Source organism: Sapajus apella, unplaced genomic scaffold, assembly GCF_009761245.1.
Source record: "Sapajus apella isolate SASKATOON/1434 unplaced genomic scaffold, GSC_monkey_1.0 scaffold52, whole genome shotgun sequence".
Classification (NCBI taxonomy): domain Eukaryota; kingdom Metazoa; phylum Chordata; class Mammalia; order Primates; family Cebidae; genus Sapajus; species Sapajus apella.
The window spans coordinates 13921904-13949256 of NW_022436992.1; the positions used below are offsets into that span (position 1 = coordinate 13921904).

A 27353-nucleotide genomic window follows, 5' to 3' on the forward strand; every position below is an offset into this window, starting at 1 on the left:
TTTTTGTAGTTTTAGTAGAGACGGGTTTCACCATGTTGACCAGGCTGGTCTTGAACTCCTGATCTGAAGTGATCTACCTTCCTCAGCCTCCCAAAGTGGTGGGATTACAGCCGTGAGCCACTGCGCCCAGCAGCTGTCTTTCTTTATTTTCCCTTCGCCTTACTTTCTTCACTGACAGATTTCTTTTTATTTCTTTTTTTTTTTTCATTTTGGGTTTCACCACGATGGCCAGGCTGGTCATGAACTCCTGATCTCAGGTGATCCACCCACCTCGGCCTCCCAAAGTGCTAGGATTCCAGGCGTGAGCCACCGTGCCCAGCCACTCACAGATTTCTATCTTGAAGGCTGTGTGTGTGCTTGTGAGCTGTATTAGAATATTTTGGGGAGCAAGACTATTAACACACATTCTCTCAACTTATAACCATGTGTGACTTCCAGATACCCAAGAACAACAGCCCCTTCCATGTGCAGTAAACACCAAACCTGTCTCCCCGACCACTGCCCCAACCTCGCACATGAAAGATGACCAGCCCTGCCTGGTGGAGAGCACCGAGTGTGAGCAAAAACATGACTCATCCCACCACATCCTACGGCAGCCTCCTCAAGAAACCAGCCCATGGGGTATAGGTATATTTTCCTATACCTCTATCTCTAAATAGGTATAAATAGGAAGATATACCTATGTAGAGATAGAGGGGAAAGCTGGAGAGAAGCACCTGGCTTACACATACCAGAACATCCCTAGCTCTACTCAACTGCCTCCCTTCCCAGACCCCAAAGCCCCCCTCCAGGTTTCTGCGAGGGCCTGGTTTTTGGGCCCAGATAGCTCTCCTGCCATGCATAACCCCTGATCCCTTCTCCTGTTCTCATTCACCCAACCCCACACGTTGAACCTGAATGAGTGCCAGCCTCATGGCCCTGTGGGCATCAGAGCATTTTGCCAGGGTAACGCCAACTCACCTTCTCTCACCATTAGTCAACTCACTTGGCAGGAGAAGTTCCAATGCCAATATGGGAATGGGAGTGGGAATGCAGGGCCGGGCCCGCTGGAAAGGGCATCCTGAATTTTTCATAAGATAAATGGGAAGCCTGCTTGTCTCTCTTTGCATATATGTACTTGCAAATAGGTATGTATATATACATAAAGTAGCCCTATAGATACATGCTAATGCTGATGCTAGATATAAATGAGGATTGGACTTGCCTTCCTAGAAGAAACCCAATGTTCCTTGCTGAGTTTTTTCAGAGAAAAAATAAATAAATACCAGAGGCTGCAGCAGCTTTCCAGAGAGCAAAGAGAAGAGAGCTGATCTCTGAGGCGTGCAGCACCTGAGGAGCCTGGGAGGGGTGGGGTGTAAGGAAATGGGCAGTGGAGGGGAGCCCAAGGCCATGGAGACAGAAAGGGTGGAGACAGATCAGGTATTCAATGGGGACAAGGCATGTGGTTTGACTGGCTTTGACTTTTTTTTTTTTTTTTTTTTTGAGAAAGCATCTCATTTTGTCACCCAGACTGGAGTGTAGTGGGACAATCTCAGCTCACTGTAACCTCTCCCTCCTGGGTTCAAGTGATTCTCCTGTCTCGGCCTCCCGAGTAGCTGGGATTACAGGCACTCGCCACCATGCCCGGCTAAGTTTTGTATTTTTCGTAGAGACAGGGTTTCACCATATTGATCAGGCTGGTCTCAAACTCGTGATCTCAAGTGATCCACCCGCCTTGGCCTCCCAAAGTGCTCGGATTGCAGGTGTGAGCCACTGTGCCCCATGGCTATGACTTTTTAAACCAGTTAAACTCAATTTGACTGTACTCCACCCCTTACTTTTATTTTCTGAGCACATGTATCCCGGTGTGTAGTTCCCAGTGTGTTTACCCAAGTGGTTCTACTTTGCCCAGAAGGTAAGCGCCAAGATGGCAGGTTATTTGTTGTGTTTCCTGTTTGCCACTGTGTCTCACTATGAAAATGTTGAATGGCTCAGTCACTTTATTGACTGATTTGTTAAACCACCTCCACCCACAAAGCTCTGGGAAGCATATTTTAGTTCAAGTGGATTAGAAACTTAAAGATTAGCACTGACTTGAGAGGTTCAGTCCTGCCTGTGACTTGAGCTGGGGTGTGAACCCAGCTTACAGTTCTCTGTCTTTCTGCCCACTAATCAATTTCCTTGGACATTCCTGAATTCACTCGTGAATTCAGGAGAGTCACTTGAACTCCAATGCAAGGTCTGAGAGTCGGTGATGTGGAACGTTTATGAAAGTAAGAGAGGGGACGGCTAGATGAACAGACAGATGGATGGAGAGTACACTAACAGGATGGATCCTCGGAACTCTCCCTCCACAACAACCAGGCCAGAGGACTGGGGCGACTGGGGCGACCGAGGCTTGGAGAAGGAGAATTAGCATCATTATAACATGAAGACTTCTTCCTGGGGACCAGACTGCCCATGACCAATCACCTCTTCCTACCATCCCCAGGAAGGTAGGTCCCTACAAGATCAGCAGCCAAAAATGTCCCTAGGGGTCTTGGCTCCGAGGCAGCAGTCTGAACAGAAAGGAGGACCCATTCAATCATCTTGTTTGTGCTTTCCACTTGTGGAAGGGGCACTATGTAATTGTATGCTTAAAAGATGTCTTCCTTTCTTTAAAATTGCTCTTGCCTGAATATAAAGGTGGGATGACCTAAAAGGTGTGGTCACTTCCTAAGGCCATGAAGGCAGTCTTACTGGTACCCAGGTGAGGTCAGTCTGACTTAGGAAGGGTGGAGGATGGAACTAGCCTTTGATCCCCAAGGTATGGTGGCACCCCTTAGGCAGAGGCAGGCCAGGAACTGGGCAGCAAGTCTTTTTTTTTTTTTTTTTTCCTTTTTTAGATGGAGTTTCGCTCTTGTTGCCCAGGCTGGAGTGCAATGGCACGATCTCAGCTCAACCTCCGCCTCCCAGGTTTAAGCAATTCTCCTACCTCGGCCTCCTGAGTAGCTGGGATTACAGGCATGTGCCACCACGCCCGGCTAATTTTGTATTTTTAGTGCAGGCAGGGTTTCTCCATGTTGGTCAAGCTAGTCTCAGACTCCTGCTTTGGCCTCCCAAACTGCTGGGATTACAGGCATGAGCCACTGCACCTGGCTAGAGCCCACGTCTTACATATCTAAAATATTCTTGGTTTACTTGTGTTTTTCCATCCCTGGTGTTTAGTAAAATCTCTTTTGAAATCTCCTGTCTGTCTCATCCCAACGAGCATGAAAGCAGGAGGAAAGAAATCCACCGCAAAAGAATTGCCACGTGCCCCATCAGGTGAGTTCTGTTACCTCTACATTTAAGTGGCCCTTCATTTCTTCTGAGCACTGAGGTGGCTCTGACAGTGTAAAGACAGTTCAGAGAGTAGGGAGCAGGGAGGGAGCGGAGGTGGGGAAGAGAGAGCACCGCTCCACTCTGCCACCCCCCAGGGACTCTTCTTGAGCACAACTGACTACTTTCCAGGGCATCTTCACCAAGGTAGGGAAGGGGTGTATGTTTCTCACGGAGAATCCTGCAGGGAAGCCTTGTGTCCCTCTTGTGGGAGGTGAAAGACACAGAAAGGGTGGCTGAGGGACTAAAAGATAGAGCTGCCCCACCCCCTGGCTTCAAGGCAATTTCTTTTTGACCCTAGAGGGCAGGAAGGAGCCCACCTGACACCTGCTGCCCAGACTGTACTTTCTGAGTTTGCACTTCACCTTCAGCCTGCCATTGCAGCCTTGTGCTCTAGCTGAAGAACGGGGAGATCGGGCACAGAGGCTGGGCGTGAGCCTGCCCTGAGTAGGAAGGTGACGGCTTTCAGTGTCTACCCGCACTCTGAGGGGAAGACTAGAGCTGGGGGGAATAAAAAAAGAAAGGAAGGTGATAGCCTTGGGTGACCTGACCGCCCTCCTTGGCCCACTTCAGGGCCATAGTGAAGAAAGCAAACACGGAGCCTCACAGACCAGACTCCCATCCCAACTCTACAGCTGACAAGCCACGTGGCTCTGGGTGAAAAACTCCACCTGCTTCCTTATCTGTAAAATAAGGAACTAACACCCAGTAAAAGCTACACTTACAGGTTTGTTGTAAAGTTGGAATGGGTCTGAGTGCTGGGCCTGCCCTTGGTGGGTGCTCAGGAAATACCGTGTCCTGCTCAATTTAACTTTGTTGTTTTGCTGTCCATTTAGAGAAGCCAAAATTAACAAAAACAAACAAACAGCCCTCCCGGGCAGGCTCCGCTCTTGACCTCCTAGAGGAGTCAGCCCTGAGCCTTCATCCAGAGGGTGCCTGTTTCTGTTTCCCTTTTTGAGCTTCCAGACTCAGCAAGCAAACACTCCCTCCTTTTACCCTGGTAATGTTTTCCTTCCTATGGAAAAAGTGTGATGGCTTCTGGCCTTTCCAGGGACTTAGGAGGTGACCAGTCCTGTCCCTGTGCAGCCCAGGGAGCTGCCAGATTACAGATGTATCACAGGCAGGAACCATGAGTGGCGCTTTCTGGCCTGAAGCTGCAGGACAGAGGCCTCTGTCTGAACCTGAGGCCTGAAGCACCATGAGAGAAATGACTCGAAAAGGCCCCACATCCTGCCCACACAGAAAGAGCCACCATGCAAATTCGCGTGCGTGAACATACACACAGAGAGAGAGAGAGAGAGAGAGAGAGAGAGAGAAGCCAGTGCTACTGAAGGCCTGTGGTGAGGCCAGCTGAGGCTCAGGAAGGGAGCAGAGGATGGGGGTCTGAGATGGGCAGAGAGTATCCAGGGGAGAATGCATGGGGATAGAGGTAGAGGCACCCCGGACAGGCACTGCCTGGAGAGGACAAAGACCCCCAGAGGGCTGGGGCCAGGCTGGGCCTCTCCTCCCTGGGTCCTCTCACCCCACATCCCTCACCCCTTCTTTGGGCCTTTCCCCCTTTCCCAACAAAGAGCTCAGCAGCCCGGGTTCTGACCCTCATGCTAGGTGGTTCCTTGTCCATAGGAGGACGGCGCCGTGTGATGCTCTAGAGTCCCAGGAAGCTGGGAGACAGGACCCCTTGGGGCCCACTTTTTAAAGCTGAGCCAAGGTCCAACGAACAGAGGGGTGTTTATCACTAGCTGATGACAGGCCACTCTTCTCTGCATTCTAGCAAAGGAGTAACTTCAACTGTGGGATTTTAGGCCCTGGAATAAGAGGGGAATGGCATTGAGGTGGGTGGGAACTTTGTTCCATGCAGCTCCCTTTACTATGACAATAAGGACTACAGTGGGTCTTAGAGTGTCCCAAACAGGCACACTTTGAAAGTGCAGTGGTTCTGTTGCCCATCAGGACAACAGGCCTAAGCCAGAGTTAAACCAGCAAGGAGGGTCCCCTTATGTCTCTTCGAGCCTCTCCGGGATAGTCCTGGAAGGTAAGATGAAGCTGGGACCCCTGATGGCCAAGTTGACTCTGAGCTCCCACAGCAACCACACCCAGAGCAGCCCCCTCCCCACACCCAGGCCTTCCAGACTCCCTCTCTCCAGAGTCTAGGGTCAGGGGTCACTTGAAGCCTTTGGCCACAAAAGCCCGCACTGGGTACTCAGCCAGAGCAGTCACTGTGGACCCAGCGACACACACAAGAGGTTTAGCAAGGAGCTTCCTTCTCTCTTCACTATTCCAGACCTCCAGGGGCTCTGCGGGGAGCCAGGACAGGGAAACAACCGGGGTTAGTGGGGCCAGGGCAGGGAATCAGAGAAGGGTCAGATGAGAAGGGGTAGGCTGAGGGAGGAGGGGGACAGGACGGAAGAAGGGAGGGGAAGGAGGGGCCTAGCCTCCTCCAGGCTCACAGCAGGTGCACCCAGCACTGCAGGCGCCCTAGACTCCCCCTGCCTGCCTGCCCCAGCCCCTGCCACAAGGACCCACAAGTGAGTCTCTGCATTCCCTTCTCCCGCAGGTCCCTCCAGCCCCACCCTAGGCAGACCCACTTAGCTCACCTCCAAAGGACCCAAGAAAGGATGACTTGGCCTGAGCTCCCGGGAGCACTTCCTGGCTGCACAGTCGGCCTGCCCAGTGAGCGTGGCTGTGGCAGCTGGAGCTTCCGACTTCCGCTCCTCCTCACCACAACACACACCCCCTCCTGCTCCCCGCCACCTCCCCGGAGTTCCTGAGCTGCTTGGTACCTCACACTTCCTGCCCACAAGACAAGAGCCTCTCCTCCTAGGCCCAGTGCCTCCAGCTCCCTTCCCCATGCCCCTGCTCCCTGGAGGCCCCCACCCTGCACACCAGCCTAGAAAGAACCTGCCATGGTGGAACAGGCCTCTCCCTGCCATGCAAAGGCCTGGGAGAGAGAAAGGGGAAGGGGCCGAGGACTGGTCAGTAAGCAGGCCCCACCTCCTTCCTCCCTGTGGTTCTACCCCAGGTTCTCAGCCTTGCCCTGGGTCTCAGTCCCCTGCAGGGCACACAGTGAGAGACAGGGGGGCCCTAAATCAGGCAAATTGTGGTTTCTAACAAACGACATTTCAATTTTTGTATGGCTATGTCTCATGTCACTGGTAGTTATGCAAGTAATACAGTTGCCTTTTTTGTTACAAAGTGTCCCCCAATAGCACCTCAACCCCTCCTCACACCTATTTTATGAAGCATTAATAAACCCATCATACAGATCTGGATCCGGAGGCAAGCTCAGAGACACTAAGCCACTGCCCAGGGTTGCACAGCTGGAAAGTCACTAAGCTGAAGTTAGAATACAGAGCCTCTGACTATATGAACCAACTGACCTCCATTCCCCTCTGCTGAATTCCCAGCACGTGTCCTCTGGACATAGGCTGCAGTGTCCACAAGTGTGAGTGAGGCTGGTGGGGAGCTCACTCACCATACCATTCTCCTCCCTCCACACAATCTGCTTTCTCAGCTTCAATGACCACTGTCTTCTCTGCTGAGACTCCACCACCCCTGCCCTCCCTGAAGTCTCATCTTCACGATTCCAGCTGCCCAGGAGATTCCCTTATTTGCATGTCCACACAGCCGTGTGGACCAGCCATCCGACCCAGAGTTGAGAGGGTCAAGCTCTAGCTCTCCTCCAGCCGCACCCCTCCCCGCAGGATGCAGAGTCCACAGGAACATACCAACATGGAGCCCATGCACCCTGCTTTTCCACCACACTCTGGGCTCCTAGATCCTGAGATTCTCTGCTTCTGGGGCCCACATGGCCCCCTCCCCTCATGGGCACACTGCACCCCTGTCCTGTACAGCCCGAGACTGGGTGGGGCCCTGGCAAGGTTCCTGATAGTGGAGACAGAAGTGGATAGAGAGAGCTCGAACCTGGAGGCAGCTCACCTACCCATGTGCATGTGTGATGCAGAGCAGGGTGAGGAAGAGAAAGGGAGCTGGAGCTGCATCATGGGCCAAAGGCTGGGGTGGGCTGTGCTGCGGCAGCAACATTCAGAGGCAGAGAATCCTCCTTCAAACCTGGTCACCCAGGCCCTGATCAAAGTGGGAGGTCGGATAATTAGACACTTTTTTTTTTTGAGATGAAGTCTTGTTCTGTCACCCAGGCTGGAGAGCAATGGCGAGATCTTGGCTCACTGCCACTTCCGCCTCCCGAGTTCAAGTCATTCTCCTGCCTCCGCTTTCTGAGTAGCTGGGATTACAGGCATGCGCCACCATGCCCGGCTAACTTTGTATTTTCAGTAGAGACGGGGTTTCTCCATGTTGGTCAGGCTGGTCTCCAACTCCCAACATCAGGTGATCTGCCCGCCTCATCCTCCCAAAGTGCTGGGATTATAGGCGTGAGCCACCACTCCTGGCAGGACACATTTTATATGACAGCTTGTGAGCTTCAGTGTTAACTTTCACACATTTGGACTTATTAGATGGGGTCCCCCCCCTCCACTTCCTGGGGCTGGCAAATGTTGGGAGCACGCTTATCTCACCAGCACCTCAAACTCAATATTTATAAGGCAAATCTGATTCCTTCTCTCCTCCAAGCTGGCCTTCCTCCTATATTTCGGCTTTTACAACTCTCTCTCCACTAAGCTAGGTAAGTCAGAAACCTGAAGTCACCAGGACCTAAATGAAACCCTCCACTTCGGCCCCCAGCCTCTAGGGGTGCCTCCAGAACATGGCCATGGCTCAAAGCCAGCACCTGCTCTGCGCAGGCTCTATGCTGCAAGCCGCTGACCTATCAGGAATAAAACACATGACCGCTGCGGAAGCTGAGGCACCTCCATCTTGAAAGCTAACCTGCCACATTGACTTAACTGATTGACCCCAGTTTCAGGGCAGGGCCTCTACAATTTCCAGTTTATCTATTGTTCCCTGTGTAAGAGCAGGTACTTACTGTAAGCCTCTAAGTACTACCCTTAGGTCAAACAACATCGATGGCATCACACTTCAGTTGTCTTACAAATCCGGTCAGAACCACCCCTGCCCTATGCTATATGAGCCCTGGGTTCGGGTGCTGATGCCAGGATCCACCACCTCATCTCGTCGCCGCCTGAGACACCTCCATAGCTTCTGTTAGAAGTCCCCTAGCTTTGTCCGCCTCTTTCTTCAACTTCTCAGCTTCCTCAGACTTTGGGACAGCTTTGCATAGGCCTGCCTATTGCAGAACAATTCCTGTTCTCGGGGAGCTTCCAGTCTAGTGACAGAGAAAGAAAAGAAACAAACGGACTCATGAATCAAATTTTATCATAAATTGTAAGGAATGTCTGGGAAGAAGCAAAGAGAAACAAGTGAGGGTGACTGCATAGGAGGCCCCTGAAGCTGCACCAGGTCCTGGTGAGGAGGGTCCAGCATGGAAGGGCATTTTCAGCTTCTAATTCCTTCCCTGAAGCAGGAAAGGTCCCTGCCTGTCCAGGGAATAGAAAGCAGGCCAGTGTGGTGCAGTGCCAGACCCAGGTGCCCAGAAGGAGTGGGAAAAGATGAGGCCAGAGGGGCAGGGCCAGATCCCACAGGCGCCCCAGTGGCAAGACAGGGTGGATTTTTTTTTTTTTTTGAGACAGTCTCACTCTGTCAGCCAGGCTGGAGTGAAGTGGCATGATCTCAGCTCACCGCAACCTCTGCCTCCTGGGTTCAAGCGATTCCGCTGCCTCTGCCTCCTGAGGAGCTGGGATTATAGGCACCCACCAACACATCCGGCTAATTGTTGTATTTTTAGTAGAGACAGGGTTTCATCATGTTGGCTGTTCTCAAACTCCTAACCTCAAGTGATCTTCTCACCACGGCCTCCCAAAGTGCTGGTATTACAGGAGTGAGCCACCACATCCAACCCCTAGGGTGCATTTTTAAAGCAGAGAAATGACAGGTTAAGGAGTATTTGTGTATTTTAAGGTCACCCATCTGCTATATGGAGAACAGATGGATCTGTCTGCTGTATGGAGAAGAGATGGTAGAGGCTACATAAGTTCAAGGAGAGCAGTCCGGATGCTCTGTGAGACTCCAGGCAATGGGGGACAGTGGCTTGGCTGGGGCAGTCATGGCAGAGATGGGAGACACGGGACTGGGAATGCATATGGGGGATGAGTGTAGAAGCTGCCGCTTCATTATATGCGAGGGGTCAACATGGGAGGGGAAGTCAAGGGCAACTTCCAGATTTTTGGCTCAAGTAGCTGGGTGGGTGGTAATAATAGCATTGGCTGAAATAGGAAAGAACTGGGAGATAAGGCTTAGGGGAGAAGCTCAGAGTTTAATTTTTAATATTGGATTTGAACTACCTGTAAGATATTTCAAGTAGACAACTGAAAAACGCACCCGAACCCATCTGAGCTGGGAGAGGGAAGGTGGCACCCACCCAGCATGGGAGGGGACAGGTCTGCAAAGGAGACAGTAAAGGGACTGTCATGAAGGTGTGAGAAACAAGGGGAGGGCCGTGCTGTCACAGAAGACAAGAGGGGGTTACTTCAGACAGAGGAAGTGGTTGGCTTGGTTGATTGCCGCTGAGAAGTCGAGGAAGATAAGAAGCGAAAGTGATCTATATTGAACATGGCCAGAAGTTATGGACAAGTGGGGTTGGCAGCAAATGCTGAGGCAGAAGACAGGAGACCAAGAGGTGAGGTGTCAACCTCCTCAAGTTGGGGCTCTGCCCCTCCCAGTCCAGGCTTCTGGGTGATCCATGGCTCCCTGAGGCTGAAAGGGGAGGCACCAGTGATCTTCCCCTTCCCCAAGTCCAGGCCCTGCCCCTCAGCTGAGTTATGGGTTCCTATCATCCCCTTGACCGTGAACTTCTCCAGGGGAAGGACTGGCTCATGTGCTTTACAGCAGAGTGCCTGACTCAATTGCTCCACAGCCATTTGGTGAATGACTAAAGGCTGCTCAGCCTCTCTTCAAGACCATACTAAGTGGTATGGGACCTGCCTCTCCCCGTTCCTTCCATGCAGTGGGTCTTGCATATGTACGGTGTGTGTGTGTGTTGGGAGTTCCCTCCCCAGCCTGTCCTTCTCCCTACGGCACAGAGGACACACAACACAGCAGACACACAGCACAGCCAGGCAGCTCTCCTGCCTCCCTCGAGGTAAGCTGCTTCCTGTTTGCCTACACAAGAAGCTGCTCAGCACAGGTAACTTCTCCCAAACTGAGCACAGACCAAGGAGTAGGGCCCACTTTCCAGGAGAGGGGCCCTAGGGATTTTAGCACACAGTCAGCCCCTCCTGGGAGGCAGAGGGGAGAGAGGCCACCAGTGAAGGAAATGACACCTAACATAAAGCCCAGGACCCTTTCCTGAGGACCCCAATGTGCTGACGCTTACCAGGCCCTCTCCACACATCATCTCTAGTCCCTAGGGGTCTGGGGTCAGGGTGGGGGCATTATTATCCCCAGGCCACAGAACAGATGAGGAGACAGAGGGTCAGCCGTCACTCGGGCGTGCACAGGCAGGAAATGGTAAGGCTAGGATTGGACCTGGGTCTGTAGAACCCTCCCAATGTACTTTCTGCTGGACTCCGTTACCACTGCATGCTGCGGAAATGAAAACCCAGGTGGGGAGCAGGCCTTCTTCCCAACGAGCAGAGCTAGACAGGGTAAGCCTGACTCACATCTCCCAACTGGAAGTTCATGAAAACCCTTGTGCTAACGGAGTTGAAATATTGGCCTGGGCAGGGTGAGAGAGGAGGACTGAAGCATCCAAATGAGCTCCAAATTAGTCTCCATAAAAGTCCTATACTTTATTTTTATTTATTTATTCATTTTCAGACGGAGTCTCACTCTGTTTCCCAGGCTAGAGTGCAGTGGCGTAATCCCAGCTCCCTGCAACCTCTGCCTCCTGGGTTCAAGCAATTCTCTTGCCTCAGCCTCCAGAGCAGCTGGAATTACAGATGCGTACCAGCATGCCCAGCTAATTTTTGTATTTTCAGTAGAGACGAGGCTTCACCATATTGGTCAGGCTGGTCTCAAACTCCTGAACTCAAGGACTTCCTTGGCTTCCCAAAGTGCTGGGATTATAGGCATGAGCCACCATGCCCAGCCAAAAGTTCTAAACTTTAGAGAAGGCTGAGAGTGTGGCGGCCACGCTCCTTTCTCCAGAAAAGGCTCTGTTCCCTCCCAGCTCTCTGACCTCCACATGCCTCAGTCATGGAGAAGGACAGACAGCACACCTGTCTCCCCATCCATTCCTCTGCCCGGTTAGATGTTTACAGTCCCACTGGCCAGCTCAGCTGTGGTTTCCCAGGATGAGAGCAGGAAGGTAGGGCTGGGCCAGGGCCTCCTGTGACCTTAGAGTGGGAGGGAGAACTCTCCTAGAGTCAGGGAAAAGAGGAAAGGGAGAACAGCCCAGCCAGCGCTGACAGCACCAGCCTCTGACCATGTGTGTGCGCTGGTGCTGCCCTGGGTGTTCTGGAGAAGGGCAGGAAGTGATTACAAAAGCGAATGACAAGTCTCCAACTCTGCACTTGCTTGCCCAATCCCGTGCGGTTGCAGTGACCTTGAGAGGCTGTCCTTACGCTGCCTGTGGCCAGTCAAACGGAGCACACCCAGTGTCTGTGGACAGATGGCCAGGGACGGGGCCACCTGGGTCACAGCTCCCTGACTCTCCTCTGCCCCAGCACAAAATCTTGCCCCAGACTTTCAAGGTCCTTTTCCTGGGCTCTCTCCCAGTTTTGTGTTTTTTAGATAAGCCCTTTCCCTGCAGCCAGCCACTTGTGGTTCTGTCCTTCTCACACGAGCAGTGAGTTGGGTCTGTAGTTATTCACTCTCCGTCCCCCAACCCCCTTGGCACCAGAAGGCACCCACAAAACATCTGCTGAAACACATGTGTGTGCAGTTACTTATGACAGCAAAAATGCTCACCACATCAATATCCACAGTAAGGAATGAGATAAATGAATAGATTACTGGGTAGCCATATAGCTATATGGTGAACCTAGGCAACCTTTAGCTATCTTGTTTTCAAAGAGTATCTAATGAAATGGAAATACGCTCACAGAATTTTGTTAAATAACAAAACTATTTATAATTTCACTATGGTCCCTTTTTTTTTTTTTTTTTTTTTTTTTTTTTTTGAGACAGAGTCTTGCTCTGTCACCCAGGCTGAAGTACAGTGGCATGATCTCAGCTCTCTGCAACCTCTACCTCCTCAGTTCAAGCGATTCTTCTGCCTCAGCCTACTGAGTAGCTGGGATTATAGGCACATGCCACCACGCCTGGCTAATTTTTGTATTTTCAGTAGAGACATGGTTTCATCATGTTAGTCAGGCTGGTTTCCAACTCTTGATCTCGTGATCCACCAGCCTCGGCCTCCCAAAGTGCTGGGATTACAAGCAGAAGCCACCACACCCTGCCAGAAACTTCAGTTTTTCTTATGTGACGAAAAGCAGCAACTTATGGAAAAATAAGGCTGCCTCAGGACAGATCTACTCCCAGAAGGGAGAAGAGGAATAAAACCCATCCCAAATTCCTTCTCCAGGGGAGTTTTAAGGCCCTAAAGGAGACAGAAAGACCACTCCTACCTTGATTGATAAACATTATCACAAACTTTATCTCTCATTTATTCTCCTAAAAATCCATCTGTCTTTCTTAAAGAAACTCATTTTTTCTCCCCATAGAAGCCTGTTTCTGCTCCCTCTCTTTCCCCTACTGAGTTAGGTATATGGCCTTGAACTTTAACCATCTAACAAGCCAGATACTTCCTTTATTGACCTCCTTGTACGTTTCTTCTGTTAATCTTGCTTTTGTCAATTTAATTCGCAGGTCCTAGTCCCTAAACCTAAGAAGGAAGAGGAAAAGGGTTCTTTCCTCCCCTACCTAGGGTTAGGATAAATGTAACCTACCCCAAGATTACCTTCATGAACCCACAAATCTGAGGCTGTGTTTGCCTACATGGATATGCGGTACACGTACTGAACATTAATAGTTAAACATCTATTTGAAACTACATTAGAATAAGATATAGTGTAGCAAAACTGATTTTATAGATAAGATTGCTTAGGAACACACCAAAATAGAAAACATCTACTTTATGTTGTTTTTTAAGTAGTGTATTCAAAGAAAATTGTTAAATATCATTTAATAATATAAATAGGAATAAATATAAAAACGCTCATCTCAAAAATTATAGTAGGGAGATGTAAATGAGCAGGCACTTCGTGCAGCTGATCTGACCTTTGCAGCATTTTCTCCTTTGGAGAAAGAACTGAAAGTCTTCCTAATGCTCATTAGCCCTGATTAGCGACTAATCACTGAATAGAAATTCAGGTGCGTATGATTCACAGAAAAGCAAAGCTCTGGCATTAAACCTAGAACAGGTATGCTTTGACAAAGTGAAGGAGGAAGACAAACTCAGAGCAGGACATTTCCTGGGCCTTGTAAAGGGTCACATATTCCCCTGGGAAGGCCCACACTTAACCCTGCCTATAGCAACAAAGCCGTGAGCGTCCCAGTGCCCTCTGCAGCAGCAGGGGCTGACCCACACTCTGTCCATTATCATCTTCAGAGGAAAACAGGGACCGCTGATTTGGCAGCTCCAAGCCAGAAGAGCTCTGGGGCCTCAGAGCTCATGCCCCTGGAGGAGAGCTGGTACACCTAAGCTTCCTGGGGCCATTTCCCTCCTCTCTGACTCAGTGCATCTGTGCATCCCCCAAGGTCGCACTGGGAGCTCCAGAAACGCAGAGACTACTCGTTGGGTCTTGCTGTATACACCCACCTCCCCTCCCTCCCCTGCCCAGGCTCCACAGCAGCACAGAGTTCAAGCCAAGAGGATAATTTCCTTAGGTTGTCTAGCCAGGAAAGGGCAGAGTTCAAAAGTGCACCACATATTCTTGCCTGGCTCATGCTGTCCGTCTACTCCTCCCTGTAAACCTGCCCCAGGCTCTGTTCTGGCTGGGCATCTCTCACCCTCACATTCTTCTAGGAGGACCTCACCCAGTCCCGCATGTTATCCTCCCACCTACTCACTAAAGGTTCACAATTCCCTCTCTAGCCTAGCCTCTTAATTACCAACAGGAATCTTCTAGCGGGATGTACAGCAGAGCATCAGACTTCGCAGCCTTCTCACATGCCCGTAAACACCCTTCTCAACCTGTGCCATGCCTGCCCTTCCCAGGACCTGTCTAGTGACAGGCATCACGTCCCCCAGCTTCCCAAGTTAGCAACCTTGGCACCAACCCAGGCCTCTCCCCTCATGGCGTTGGTACCCTGTCCTGCTGGGTCCTCCTCCCCTGCGGGTCCCTGGGCTCCACCAGCACACAGAGTGCCTCCTCGATTTTCTGGAGAACTGCAGCAACTGCCTGCCTAATTCTCCCCTGGGAGATCACTCATGCCCTAGAAAATCTTTACCTGGCACCCTCCTCCCCCATTCCCCAATAGTGCCCCTAACTGCCTCTCTCCCCCATTGCTTTAAGGAATGTCCAGCTCTGTTATCTGAGAACTCTCCAGCTTCTCCTATGACCACACACCACCACACCCTGACCTACAGCCCCAGCAGGCTACAGGTCCTTCCCTAAATGTTCTTGGCATGTTCACACGTCCTCTTGGACAGCTCCATTTCTGTCCCCAATCCTCTTCATCTTTTGAGGCTCACACCATAATGCCAACTCTCCATGCAGTCTTTCTAGACCAATCCAATAAGAATTGACTATTACAGGCCGGGTGCGGTGGCTCACGCCTGTAATCCTAGCACTTTGGGAGGCCAAGGTGGGTGGATCACCTGAGGTCAGGAGTTCAAGACCAGCCTGGCCATCATGGTGAAACTCCATCTTTTTTTTTTTTTTTTTTTTTGAGACGGAGTTTCGCTCTTGTTACCCAGGCTGGAGTGCAATGGCGCGATCTCGGCTCACCACAACCTCCGCCTCCTGGGTTCAGGCAATTCTCCTGCCTCAGCCTCCTGAGTAGCTGGGATTACAGGCACGCGCCACCATGCCCAGCTAATTTTTTGTAGTTTTAGTAGTGACGGGGTTTCACTGTGTTGACCAGGATGGTCTCAATCTCTTGACCTCGTGATCCACCCGCCTTGGCCTCCCAAAGTGCTGGGATTACAGGCGTGAGCCACTGTGCCCGGCCTGAAACTCCATCTTAAAAAAAAAAAAAAAAGAATTGACTATTACAATAATTCGGTAACTGCAACTATAGGGTGCAATGCAGCAATCAGAAGCAACAAACCAAGAGTACACACTGCAGTCAGATAGATCTTTTAAAAAATAGTACTGGTTGGTCGGGTGTGGTGGCTCACATCTGTAATCTCAGCACTTTGGGAGGCCGAGGTGGGTGGATCACTTGAGGTCAGGAGTTTGAGACCAGCCTGGCCAACATGGTAAAACCCCGTCTCTACTAAAAATATAAAAATTAGCCGGGTATGCTCACTTGAACCCAGGAGGTAGGTGATGCAGTAAGCCAAAATCATTGACAGAGTGAGACTGTGTCTCAAAATAATAGTGCTGCTTTTAAAAAGCAAGAAAAATATTATTTATAGCACAAAGTGATTGGGTATTTTGTGTGTGTGTGTGTGTGTGTGTGTGTGTGTGTGTGTGTGTGTGTGTTTGAGATGGAGTCTCGCTCTGTTGCCCAGGCTGGAGTTCAGTGGCATGATCTGGGCTCACTGTAACCTCCACCTCCCAGGTTCAAGAGATTCTCCTGCCTCAACCTCCCAAGTAGCTGGGATTACAGGGGCCTGCCACCATGCCCAACTAAGTTTTGTATTTTTAGAGACTAGGTTTCACCATATTGGCCAGGCTGGTCTCAAACTCCTGACCTTGTGGTGTTCCTGCCTTGGCCTCCCAGAGTGCTAGTATTACAGGCATGAGCCACCACACCTGGCCTAAGCTATTGTTTTTAAGGCGGGGTCTCACTCTGTTGCTGAGGCTCTAGTACAGTGATGCTATCATAACTCACTGCAGTCTCAAACTCCTGGGCTCACGTGATCCTCCTGCCTCAGCCTCCCAAGTAGCTAGGGCTATAGGAGTGCGCCACCACACCTGGCTAATATTTTTTTATTATTTGCCTTTTTTTTTTTTTTTTTGTAGAGAAGAGTCTTGTTATGTTGCCCATGCCAGTCTTGAACTCCCGGCCTGAGGCAATCCTCCCACCTTAGCCTCCCAAAAGTCTGGGGTTACAGGCATAAGCCACTGTGCCCAGCCCCACAGAGCAATTTATGTAAGGTTAAAATGCATGCATATATCAATCAACATCACATACCTTTCTTTTTTTCTATATACCTTTCTAAAATACATCCAGGTCTAAGGATAAACCTGTCATAAATATGTCAGGGTAGCTGCTGCTCATGATGGTAGGGTTAGGGGGTAGGTGTGAGGCGAAACCACTGGGACTAGGAATGAGGGATGAAGAGGAATGATAATTCAATAACAACAACAAAAATCCAATTGAAAACATAGGCCAAGTATATGAACAGTCCACAGAAATACCAATGGCTTGTAAGTCCTGTAACACCACTCACTAGAAAGAAACACCTATTAAAACTATAGCATGATGGCATTTTTTTTTAATCTGTCAAATTGGCAAGAACAAAAAGTTGATGATACATCAAGTTGGTGGAGCCGAGGGGAAAGCAGCATTCACCTACATACAAAGACATGCGTGCCTTCGGAAAGCAGGCTGACAGCATTCCGCAAGATCTAAAATATATACGTAACTTTTAAACCATATTTATGAATTCCTCCAGCTGAAACAGTCACAGAACTGAGAGATTATATAGGTACAGGTATGCTTAATGTATTATCGTCTATCACAGCAGAAAAACAGAAATGGGGGAAATAACTTATAAACCCCCAATGTACTGGCTAGATAAATATGGTAACCCATTCAATGAGATACAGTATTATACATGTACTTAAAAAGGATGGAGGCAGGATGTGGAGGCTCACACCTGCAATCCAAGCACTTTGGGAGGGTGGCTGAGGTGGGAGGATTGCTTGAGGCCAGCAGTTTGAGACCAGCCTGGGAAACATAGTGACATTCCCATCTCTACAAAAAATACAAAATTTAGCCTGGTGTGGTGGCACCTGCCTGTGGTCCCAGCTACTGGGCAGGGGCGGACAGGTCAGGGCACTGAGGCTGGAGGATCACTTGAGCCCAGGAGGTGGGGCTGCAGTGAGCCATGATCAGGCCACTGTACTCCAGCCTGGGTGACAGAGTGAGATCTTGTTTCGAAAAAAAAAGAAAAAAATATAAAGATGAAGCCTGTCTATATGTCTTGAAGCAGAATGATTGTTAAGTATATTGAGTTTTTTTAAAAACTGCATACCTAAGTATTATTTCCTACTATTTATATTAAAAAAAATAAGACAAGGAAGGTATACATATATATATGCACTTGTTTACAAATAGAATATATCTCTCTGAAAGTATTCTCAAGAAATTGCCTCCCAGGGGAATTGGAGATCACGGGACAGGAGAGGGAAAGAGATTTTTCACTGTGTACCTTAAGGGTTGCTTGCATTAATTTTTTTTTAGACAGAATTTCACTCTTGTTGCCCAGGCTGGAGTGCAGTGGCATGATCTTAACTCATTGCAACCTTCGCCTCCTGAGTTCAAGCGGTTCTCCTGCCTCAGTCTCCCCAGTAGCTGGGATTACAGGCATGCACCACCTTGCCAGGCTATTTTTTTTTTTTTTTTTAAGTAGAAATGGGGTTTCACCATGTTGGCCAGGCTGATCTCAAACTCCTGACCTTGAGTGATCTGCTGACCTTGGCCTCCCAAAGTACTGCGATTTCAAGCGTGAGCTACCGCAACCGGCTGGCCATGACTGTTTTATAAAGGAACCAATTTCATTTGCCAACTAGAAGCTTCTCCAAAAGTTAGAACAGTCAGAAGTCCCTTTTGGTGGACAGACTCTCTTCAGAATTTGGGCCCAAGTTTGGCTCTCTGACATTGTTACAGCATAGTGTGAGAGCACTTAGCTCAAAAATGACACCACCTGATGGCAAGTTCTGATTTTTCTCTTACTATCCATGTAACCTTGGACAACTTTTGTTTTTTCTATTTTTATTCTTCATTCTTTTTATTTTTTCAGTGAAGACTTTGCAATCATTGGACAACTTTCTTACTCTCTCTGGGCCTCAGTTTTCTTATGTGTGAAGATAGATCATAACTGTATTAACTGCATAGACCAGCTGCGAGAATTATTTGTGTTAGTGCACACAAAGTACCCAAAGGAGGGCCTGGCCTTTAGTGTGTGCTCAATAAATGCTACTGATTATGGTCTCTGGCTGCTTTTTTTTTTTTTTTTTTTTTTTAAGAAAAACCTGCTAATGAGATCATCTAATAATTTTAAGGATAAAAAAAAAATAGATTATTGGCATTTTCCCAGAAGGCAAGTTTTTTCTCATCTTCCATTCTGTGGGCATTTATTTTTAATGACAAAAGCCACAATTGCTTTTGCACTAACCTAATACTAAATTTGGAATCCTCAGGGTCTGCTGCCCACTATAATTCTCATTGTGTGGGCCCATAATGTTTTTGGGTTTTGTTTTGTTTTGTTTTTTATTATTTTTTGAGGCAGGGTCTCACTCTGTCACCCACGCTGGAGTACAGTGGCACAATCTCTGCTCACCACAACTTCTGCCTCCTGGGTTCAAGCGATTCTCATGCCTCAGCCTCCCTAGTAGCTGGGATTATAGGAAAGCACCACTACTCCTGGCTAGTTTCTATACTTTTAGCAGAGATGGGGTTTCACTATGTTGGCCAGGCTGCCCAGTGTTTTGAGGGATGCAGGGTGTGAGTAAGAAAAGCAAATGATATCTCTCGCACCAAAAGACACGCTCTCCATCTCTGTGATCACCTCTTGTCCTGCTTGGTGTAAACCACCAGGCCTGTCCACAAGTTCCTGCCACAGCAGTGAGGGGCATCATCTGCTTTCCTGGATGCCAGTGGTCAAGGCTGAGCCCTACCCCGGCCTCCTTTAAGGCAAGTCTCTGAGATGCCTGCTCCCTACCCAAGTCACACTGGCCTCCTCCCTGTTCATCCAGCATGCCCAGCATTTTCATGCCACACTCTGGCTTCAGGGCCTTTGCACTCACTGTTCCCTCTGTCTAGAATGTTATTCCCCCAGGTAGTCACATGGCCATGTCCCACCTTCATTCAGGTCTCTCTGCTCAAATTTCATCTTAGCACTGGCTGTCCTAACCACTTTATTGAACACAGTAGCCCCAATCAACTTCTAGCCCCTTAAGCTGCTTTGCTTTTCTTCAGAGCCTTCATCTGACACAACATTAAAATTGTATGTTGTTTATTGTCTGTTTCTCCTATAAGCTTTGTGAGAGTAAGGATTGTCTTAGTCACTGGTGTATCCTTCAAACTTCGAATAGTGCCTGGGACATACAGGCCCTCAATAAATGTTTGCTGAATAAATATACAAATGAGTGAGTGAGTCAATAGAGCATGTTTTCTGAGAATCTTAATCTCTGTCTTAGATTTAAGCGTTCCAATAAGAAACATACTCTTAGAGAGGGGCTGCTCACAGCTAGTCCATTTCTCATTGATCCCTTATAGGCAGCTTATAACTCTCGGTTGATAGAAACAGAGGGTACCTCATCCTGTCTCCCTGGATTTTGAGGACCTGAACATGGGACCAATTTCCCACCTAACTTAGAAAGTCTGCTTGCTACATTTTCTAGCTAAGGACAAATTTCTCTTATACGTTTCACTGCCATGCCCCATATCTGTCTTTTGGGGGATTTTTCAGTTTTGTGTTTTCAGCATTTATTGCTCTCTGAAATAATGTCATTCAACTGCTTACTAGCTTATTTTGTCTCTCCAACTTGTATGCAAATGAGAGCAGTCGTATTCCCAGTACCTACATGCCTAATTTGTAGTTGGCACTCAGTAAATATCTGCTAGATGAATGAATGAATGACTCTTTTTCATATGCTTCACATACAGGAAATACCACGTCTGGAAGAAAAGAATGAATCATTTGGCGCTATGCACTGTCTAAACCTGATCTTGGTGTGTTCCTTATGCAGAGAGGCTCATGGACATCCAGTTAGTTGCTAATTACATTCAATCAGGTCTGGGCCTTTGGAGGGGGCCAACCCCCAGGTTCAAGGGCAGATGGGCTGACCTTGCTCAGTCTTCACTTTGACACTAACCCCCTGACCTAGGCATGCAGACCATGCACAGAGGCCTGGCGAGTGCATTGACCAGAGTAGCAAGTCCATCCTGCAGCATGGAAAAATCCAGCAAAGAACTCACATTCTTAGCTCCACCATCCTAAGAAAAGATGAGCTAGGCAATTCTAGGACCGGAAAGAAATCTTAGAGGGATATGAGTTTGTCAGCCGAGCAGACACTGTTTACCTTCCCAGAAATCTCTAATACTTTCTTGCTAGACACACCTAGGAGAAGGGCCAACACCCAAGGGGACAGGGAAGAGATGCCTCGTCCTCAAGCCCAGTGCCCTCTTGGGGGGAAGCTCCCACCAAGCAGGGGACAGCCTGGCCTGGTCATGAGCACCAGGAACCACTGAGCCACAGCGCGATGAGAGATTAGAAGCAAAGCCCTCAGTGTCGCCTGGTTCTGACACTTGGATGACTTTAAGGGCTCCTCCTGCTCGCCAGCGGGGCTTGGAGTCCAGATCCAGCAGCGCAGCTGGGGTAGCCCGCAGCGGGAGAGCGCAGGCTGATTCTCTCAGTGATGAGAGCGTCCCCTAGCTGTCCCAGTCTCCGCCACTTGCTTAGGCTGGATTCTCTGGGTCCTCTGCTCGCTCTCAACCCTCTTTCCAGCTCCAGAGACCCTTACCCTCCTCAGCGACAGCCGCTCCGCAGGTGCTCACTGGCTTGGTGAGACCGGTGCGTGGCACACAGTCACTGTCGAGGGCGGCGACGACGGGAGGTGCCCCCGCCCGGCCCAGGCCTCCCCGCAATCCCTTACCCATTTCCCGCCTGGCTCCTGCTCCGGCCTCCCGCGGGCCCGGGCGCCCCATGGCCGCGCGCCGAGGGGCCGGCGGTGGGCAGCGAGAGCTGCGGGGCCTCGGCTGCGCGGGGGGCTGGGCCAGTCCAGCTCCGGGAGCTCACAGCAGGGACTCGGTTTCCGGGACTGCAGGCGGGAGGGCGGGTGGCGGCGCAGGGCAGGGAGGGGCGGGCTGAGGCCCGGCCCGGGCTGGGGGGCGAAGCTGTCTGACTGGTCTGACCGCGGCGACGCCGGGCTGGGCCGCCAGGCAGACCGGGTACCTCCAGCACGCCCCGCACGGCTCTGCCTGACCTGTGCGCTAGTGAGCTGCGGGCACTCCAAAGCCCTCTGGTTATTTTTCCAGTACCTAAACCGGAAACTGAGGCCTGCCCAGATACGTGCACGCCTTGAAAGGGTTTATCTGGAGTCCTTACATTTATTATTCACTGGGCACAAGAAAAAGTTTTATTATTTGATCTCCGAATTTCAGCTGTCTGTAACTGTTGACTTACAGTGAACATTCACTAGTTGGTTTCGAGATTGGTGGCACAGAAGCAAATAGCTGTGATTTTACACTTAATCTATTTTAGAGAACTTGTGCTCAGAATAGGTTGTCATTGGCGAGAAGCTATTATTTTTCAATATCACCCTTGATGACACTAGCTGGTTTCTATTTCTGTAACTATCTAAGTCACCATACGATGAAATTTTGAACTAAATGATTCCATATTTCCTATATATTGTGAACAAAGGTTCTCTAAAAGGAATCTTCCAGGCAGCAGTTTGTAAAATGGAGAGACACAACCTTTATTGTAAAACAAAGGTGCCCTTCCAAAGAACAAAGGGAAGCCTCGGGTTTTATAGCAAATGGTCGCGCACAGGTTTCCAATCACGTCCATTTATGCAAATGAAGGCTTGAAATTTGCTTAGTTCTGATTGCTTGACAAGGCTGACTTCTGATTGATCATACATCTGAGCCCTGTCTCGTTGATACAGCTGAGCTCTGATTGGCCAAGGCAGGTGAGCTCTGATTGGTTGGTTCAGGTGAGCTCTGAAAAAGGACAAAATGTTGCTGTTTTCCAGAGAGCTCAGAGTATGTGACCTCTAGTCAGTAAATGATCACTTGGCTCTATTTTAAATTTAGGCCAATCGGTCCACTTATTTGACATTTAAAAACGGAAAAATAAAATAAAATAAAATAATATAAAACAGATGTAGGCCCAGTTAACCACTCAGGATCCATCTTGAAGAATTGGCTCTTTAAGGCTCATGTTTTCTCACAATATCTAGTGAACATTTTAGCTCCCCTAGGAATTGGGAACCTAGAGAGGTCCATTTCTTGATTTGATGCTGCTAAAATGAAGCTGACCAGACTCTCAACAAGCAGCAACAACCATGACAACACCTAATATTTATTGAGTGCTAGGCAATAGGCTGTCTTAACATTCATCCTCACGGCAAACTTACTAGCTAGGAAGCTTTTCACATCATGAGAAAACTGAGGCATGGAGAGGCTAAGTGACCTGATCAAGGACACACAGACAGTAAGTCTGGACCCAAAGACCAAGCTCTAAATCAGCACTCCCCAACCTTTTTGGCATCAGGGAGGGACTGGTTTCGTGGAATACAACTTTTCCACAGATGATGGAGATGGGAGTGGGTGGCATTTCAAGATGATTCAAGCACATTACATTTATTGTGTGCACTTCGTTTCTGGAATTGTTACATTGTAATATATAATGAAATGATTATATAATTCACCATAATATAGAATCAGTGGGAGCACTGAGCTTGTTTTCCTGAAACTAGAGAGTCCCATCTGGGGGTGGTAGGAGACAGTGACACATCATCAAGCACTAGATTCTCATAATGATCGCACAACCTAGATCCCTCAAATGCACTGTACACATTAGTGTTTACACTCCTATGAGACCCTAATGCTGCAGTTGATCTGACAGGGGGTGGAGTTCAGGTGGAATGCAGGCAATGGGAAGCGCCTGGAAATCAGATGAAGCTTTGTTCGAACCACCCCCGCTCCCCGCAACTGTGCCTCCAGTTCCTAACAGGTCACGGACAGGGAACTGGGGACCCTTGCTCTAAATCAATGTGCAACACTGCTTAGAATTTTTTTTTTTTTTTTGAGACGAAATTTTGCTCTTGTTACCCAGACTGGATTGCAATGGAATGGTCTTGGCTCACTGCAACCTCTGCTTCCAAGTTCAAGTGATTCTCCTGCCTCAGCCTCCTGAGTAGCTGGGATTACAGGCACTCACCACCATGCCCAGACGCCCGGCTAATTTTGTATTTTTAGTAGAGACGGAGTTTCGCCATGTTGGTCAGGCTGGTCTCGAACTGCTGATCTCAGGTGATCCGCCCACCTTTGCCTCCCAAAGTGCTGGGATTACAAGCATGAGCCACCATGCCCTGCCCCTGCTTAGTCTTTTTAGATGTGGCTCTGATGCTAGGTTTAATAATCCTATAATTTATTAGTTCATTTGTTCACTCTACAAATATTCACTTCGGTATTCACCTACTGTACATATGCTAGGTGCTGGTTAGGCAGTACAGGATAAAACAATGAACCGAACACTCCAGAAACTTGCACTAACAGGGAATATAAGCAGTAGTGTGAAGTACACTGGTAAATTGTAAACTTGGGAGGCAAGAGGGTAACTCAGTGGGATGTCTTTGAGGAGGAAAATTCTGAAAAGGAAGGAGCCACAAAGAACAGAAACCCAACAACTGCATGCAAACTCCTTAAAATCCTTGGCAGATTCCTGAATGAACAATGCGTGGAGCAAGAATCTAAATAACCTAGAGGAAAACAGTAACGAGCAGAGATCTCAGCCGTTAGTTGCCTGTCTCTGGGAAAGTTCTACCATCTGAGAGGAACTTGGTTCTATCGGGCTTTCCACTGAAACCTAGAATGGTCACTGCTTAGCAGGAATGACTGCAACCCAGCATTAAGGTATATACCCTAGAATGAGGGACAAAACCAAAAGAAATTTATCCAAACAAAGTGCAAGGTCTCCACAAAACCAAGATGTGTTTTCAATAATTTAACTTACTGTTAGAACAAAACTTGACACTCTTCAAAGGAAAATAAAAATAAGAGCATCTGCAATATATCAGTCACAGTGTTCATCATATGACAAAAAAATTATTAGACATTCAAAAAAGCAGAAAAATGTGAGCATAGTCAAGAGAAAAAAATCAATTGAAATAGACCCACAGATGACCAAGATATTGGGATCAAAAGATAAGGAATTAAAAACAAAAATTATGATAAATATGGTTAAAAAAACAGCAAAAAATGGTTATAATGGATAAAGAAATCAGGAATTTCAGCAGAAATACAATAACCATTTTTTAAATAAAGCACCAAATGGAATATAAATAAATCCACATCAATGAAGGTGTCATCTGTATCTTTATTACCCCAGAATGAAGAGACATCCCAAAGTTTGCCCTCCAGGGGGAAGCCTAGGCAGGTGTGCCAACAGCTACTATGTAAGTTCAGGGCCTCCTAATATTAGGGTTCCTTTTTTATAATGTACTTCACCATGTGTCCAGGTAACATATGGAGCTCATCACAACTTCCTGTAGAAAGTGGGCCTCAAGGAGCCTGTGTATTATTTTGTTAGTGCTATGAGGAACAAATGTCTTCAATCATCTTCTATTAGAATCTATAAAATAGTGATGGGGTATCTAGTTAGCTTGCAAGCAGAATAAAAACTCAGACCCTTTCAAGTTACTGACTTAACAGAGATAAATATAAAACTCTTAAAAGCAACCAAATTAAAAAAAAAAAAAAAAACACATTCATTGCGTACAGGAATGATGAATAATTTCTTATCAGAAACCATGTAGGCCAGAGGACAAAATGTTCTTTTGTTAGCTTGTTTGTTTGTTTGAGATGAAGTATTGTTCTTTCGCCCAGGCTGGAGTGCAGTGCTGCAATATCCATTCACTGCAACCCCTGCCTACAAGGTTCAAGAGATTCCTCTGCCTCACCCTCCCAAGTAGCTGTGATTACAGGTGCATACCACCACGCCTGACTAATTTCATTTTTTTAATAGAGATAATGTTTCACCATGTTGGCAGGCTGCTCTTGAACTCCTGGCCTCAAGTTTATTCAAAGGGATCATAACAAGAATTTCCCAATCTAGAGAAATAAATCAATATTCAAGTACAACAAGACTATAGAACACCAAGCAGAGTCAATTCAAAGAAGACTACCTGAAGGCATTTAATAATCAAACTCTCAAAGGTCAAGGAAAGAATCCTAATGGCAGTAAAAGAAGAAAAGCAAGTTACCATACAATGGAGCTCAATACATCTAGCAGCAGACTTCTCAGTAGAAACTTTACAGGCCAGGAGAGTGGCATGACATATTTAAGGTGCTGAGGGGCAAAAAAAACCTTTTAACATGGAATAGTATATCCAGCAAAAATATCTTTCAAACATGAAGGAGAAATAAAGACTTTTTCAGACAAACAAAATATGAGAGACTTCATCAACACAAGAACTGTCCTACAAGAAATGCTGAAGGGAGTTCTTCAGTCTGAAAGAAAAGGACATTCATGAGCAATAAGAAATCATCTGAAGGTACAAAATTCAGGTAATTACTGGTAACAGTAAGTACACAAAAAAATAACTCTATAGGAAAAACTATAATAATTCAGTTAAAAATGGGCATAAGATCTGAACAGACATTTCTCAAAAGACAACATACAAATGGAAAACAGATATAGGAAAAGGTGCTCAACATCATCAGAGAAATACAAATCCAAACTACAATGAGCTATCATCTCACCCCAGTTAAAATGACTTTTATCCGAAAGACAAATAATTGCTATTAATTGTAATAACAAATGCTGGTGACAATGTAGAGAAAAGGGAATCCTTGTACACAATTGGTGGGGATGTAAAGTAGTACAACCCCTATGGAGAACATTTGGAGATTCCTCAAAAAACTGAAAGTAGAGCTGCATACAATCCAGCAATCCCACTGCTGGGCACATACCCAAAAGCAAGGAAATCAGTATAATGAAGAGATATCTGCACTCCCGTGTTTATTGTAGCACTCTTCACAATCGCCGAGATTTGGAACCAATTTAAGTGTCAATCACCAGATGATTGGATAAAGAAAATGAGGTATATATGCCCAATGGAGTACTATTCAGTCATAAAAAAAGAATGAGATCCTGCCATTTGCATTAATAGGGATGGAACTGGAGGTCATTATGTTAAGTGAAATAAGTCAGGCATAGAAAGACAAACCTTGCATGTTTTCATTTACTTGTGGGAGTTAAAAATGAAAACAATTGCACTCAAGAGGATGGTAGAATGATGGGTACCAGAGGCTGCAAAAGGTGGTGAGGGAGTGAGGAAAAGCGGAGATGGTTAATGGATGCAAAAAATAGTTAGAAAAATAAATAAGACCAAGTATTTGATAACACAACAGATGACTATAGTCAATAATAATTTAATTGTACATTTTTAAATAAAAGAGTATAACTGGATTATTGTAACACAAAGAATAAATGCTTGAGGGGATGGATATCCCATTTACCCTGATATGATTATTATGTATTGCATGCCCGAATTAAAATATCTCATGTACTCCATAAATACTCACAAAAATTAAAAGTAATTTAAAAAAAACTACAAATCAATTAAAAAATGACAAACTACTCAAAATAATGGCCAAAAGAGTTAAACAGACACTTTGCAATTAAAAAAAAATCACAAATGACCAATAAACACATGAAAAGATGTTCAATGTTTTCAGTACAAATTCAAACCTCAAAGAGATACTACCTCATCTCCAGAAGAATGACTAAAATTTAAAACACTGACAATACCACCAAATATTGTTGAGTTGACAAGGACCTAGAGCCACTGGCACTCTTTTTTTTTTTTTTTTTTGAGACCAAGTCTCACTCTGTCACCCAGGCTGAAGTGCAATAGAGCGATCTCAGCTCACTGCAACCTCCTCCTTCTGAGTTTCTGCAAATCTCCTGCCTCATCCTTCCAAGTAGCTGGAACTACAGGTTCCTACCACCATGTCCAGCTAGTTCTTAT

The 27353-nt window shown here is 47.6% G+C and overlaps 1 protein-coding gene across 6 annotated transcripts in view; it reads right to left on the bottom strand.

The window, feature by feature from the left end:
• PSD4 (pleckstrin and Sec7 domain containing 4) overlaps positions 1-21413 on the bottom strand; it is a 44322-nt gene extending 22909 nt beyond the window's left edge. For 3 of the 6 annotated variants that reach the window (XM_032243654.1, XM_032243653.1, XM_032243652.1), the window contains exon 1: positions 5934-6142. The gene's annotated coding sequence lies outside the window, so the exon portion shown is untranslated. Of the gene's footprint in view, positions 1-5933; positions 6144-21116; positions 21223-21248 lie in introns of those variants that run through there. The other 3 variants (XM_032243650.1, XM_032243651.1, XM_032243649.1) reach the window with 3 other exon arrangements.
• Positions 21414-27353: the final 5940 nt, after the last annotated feature.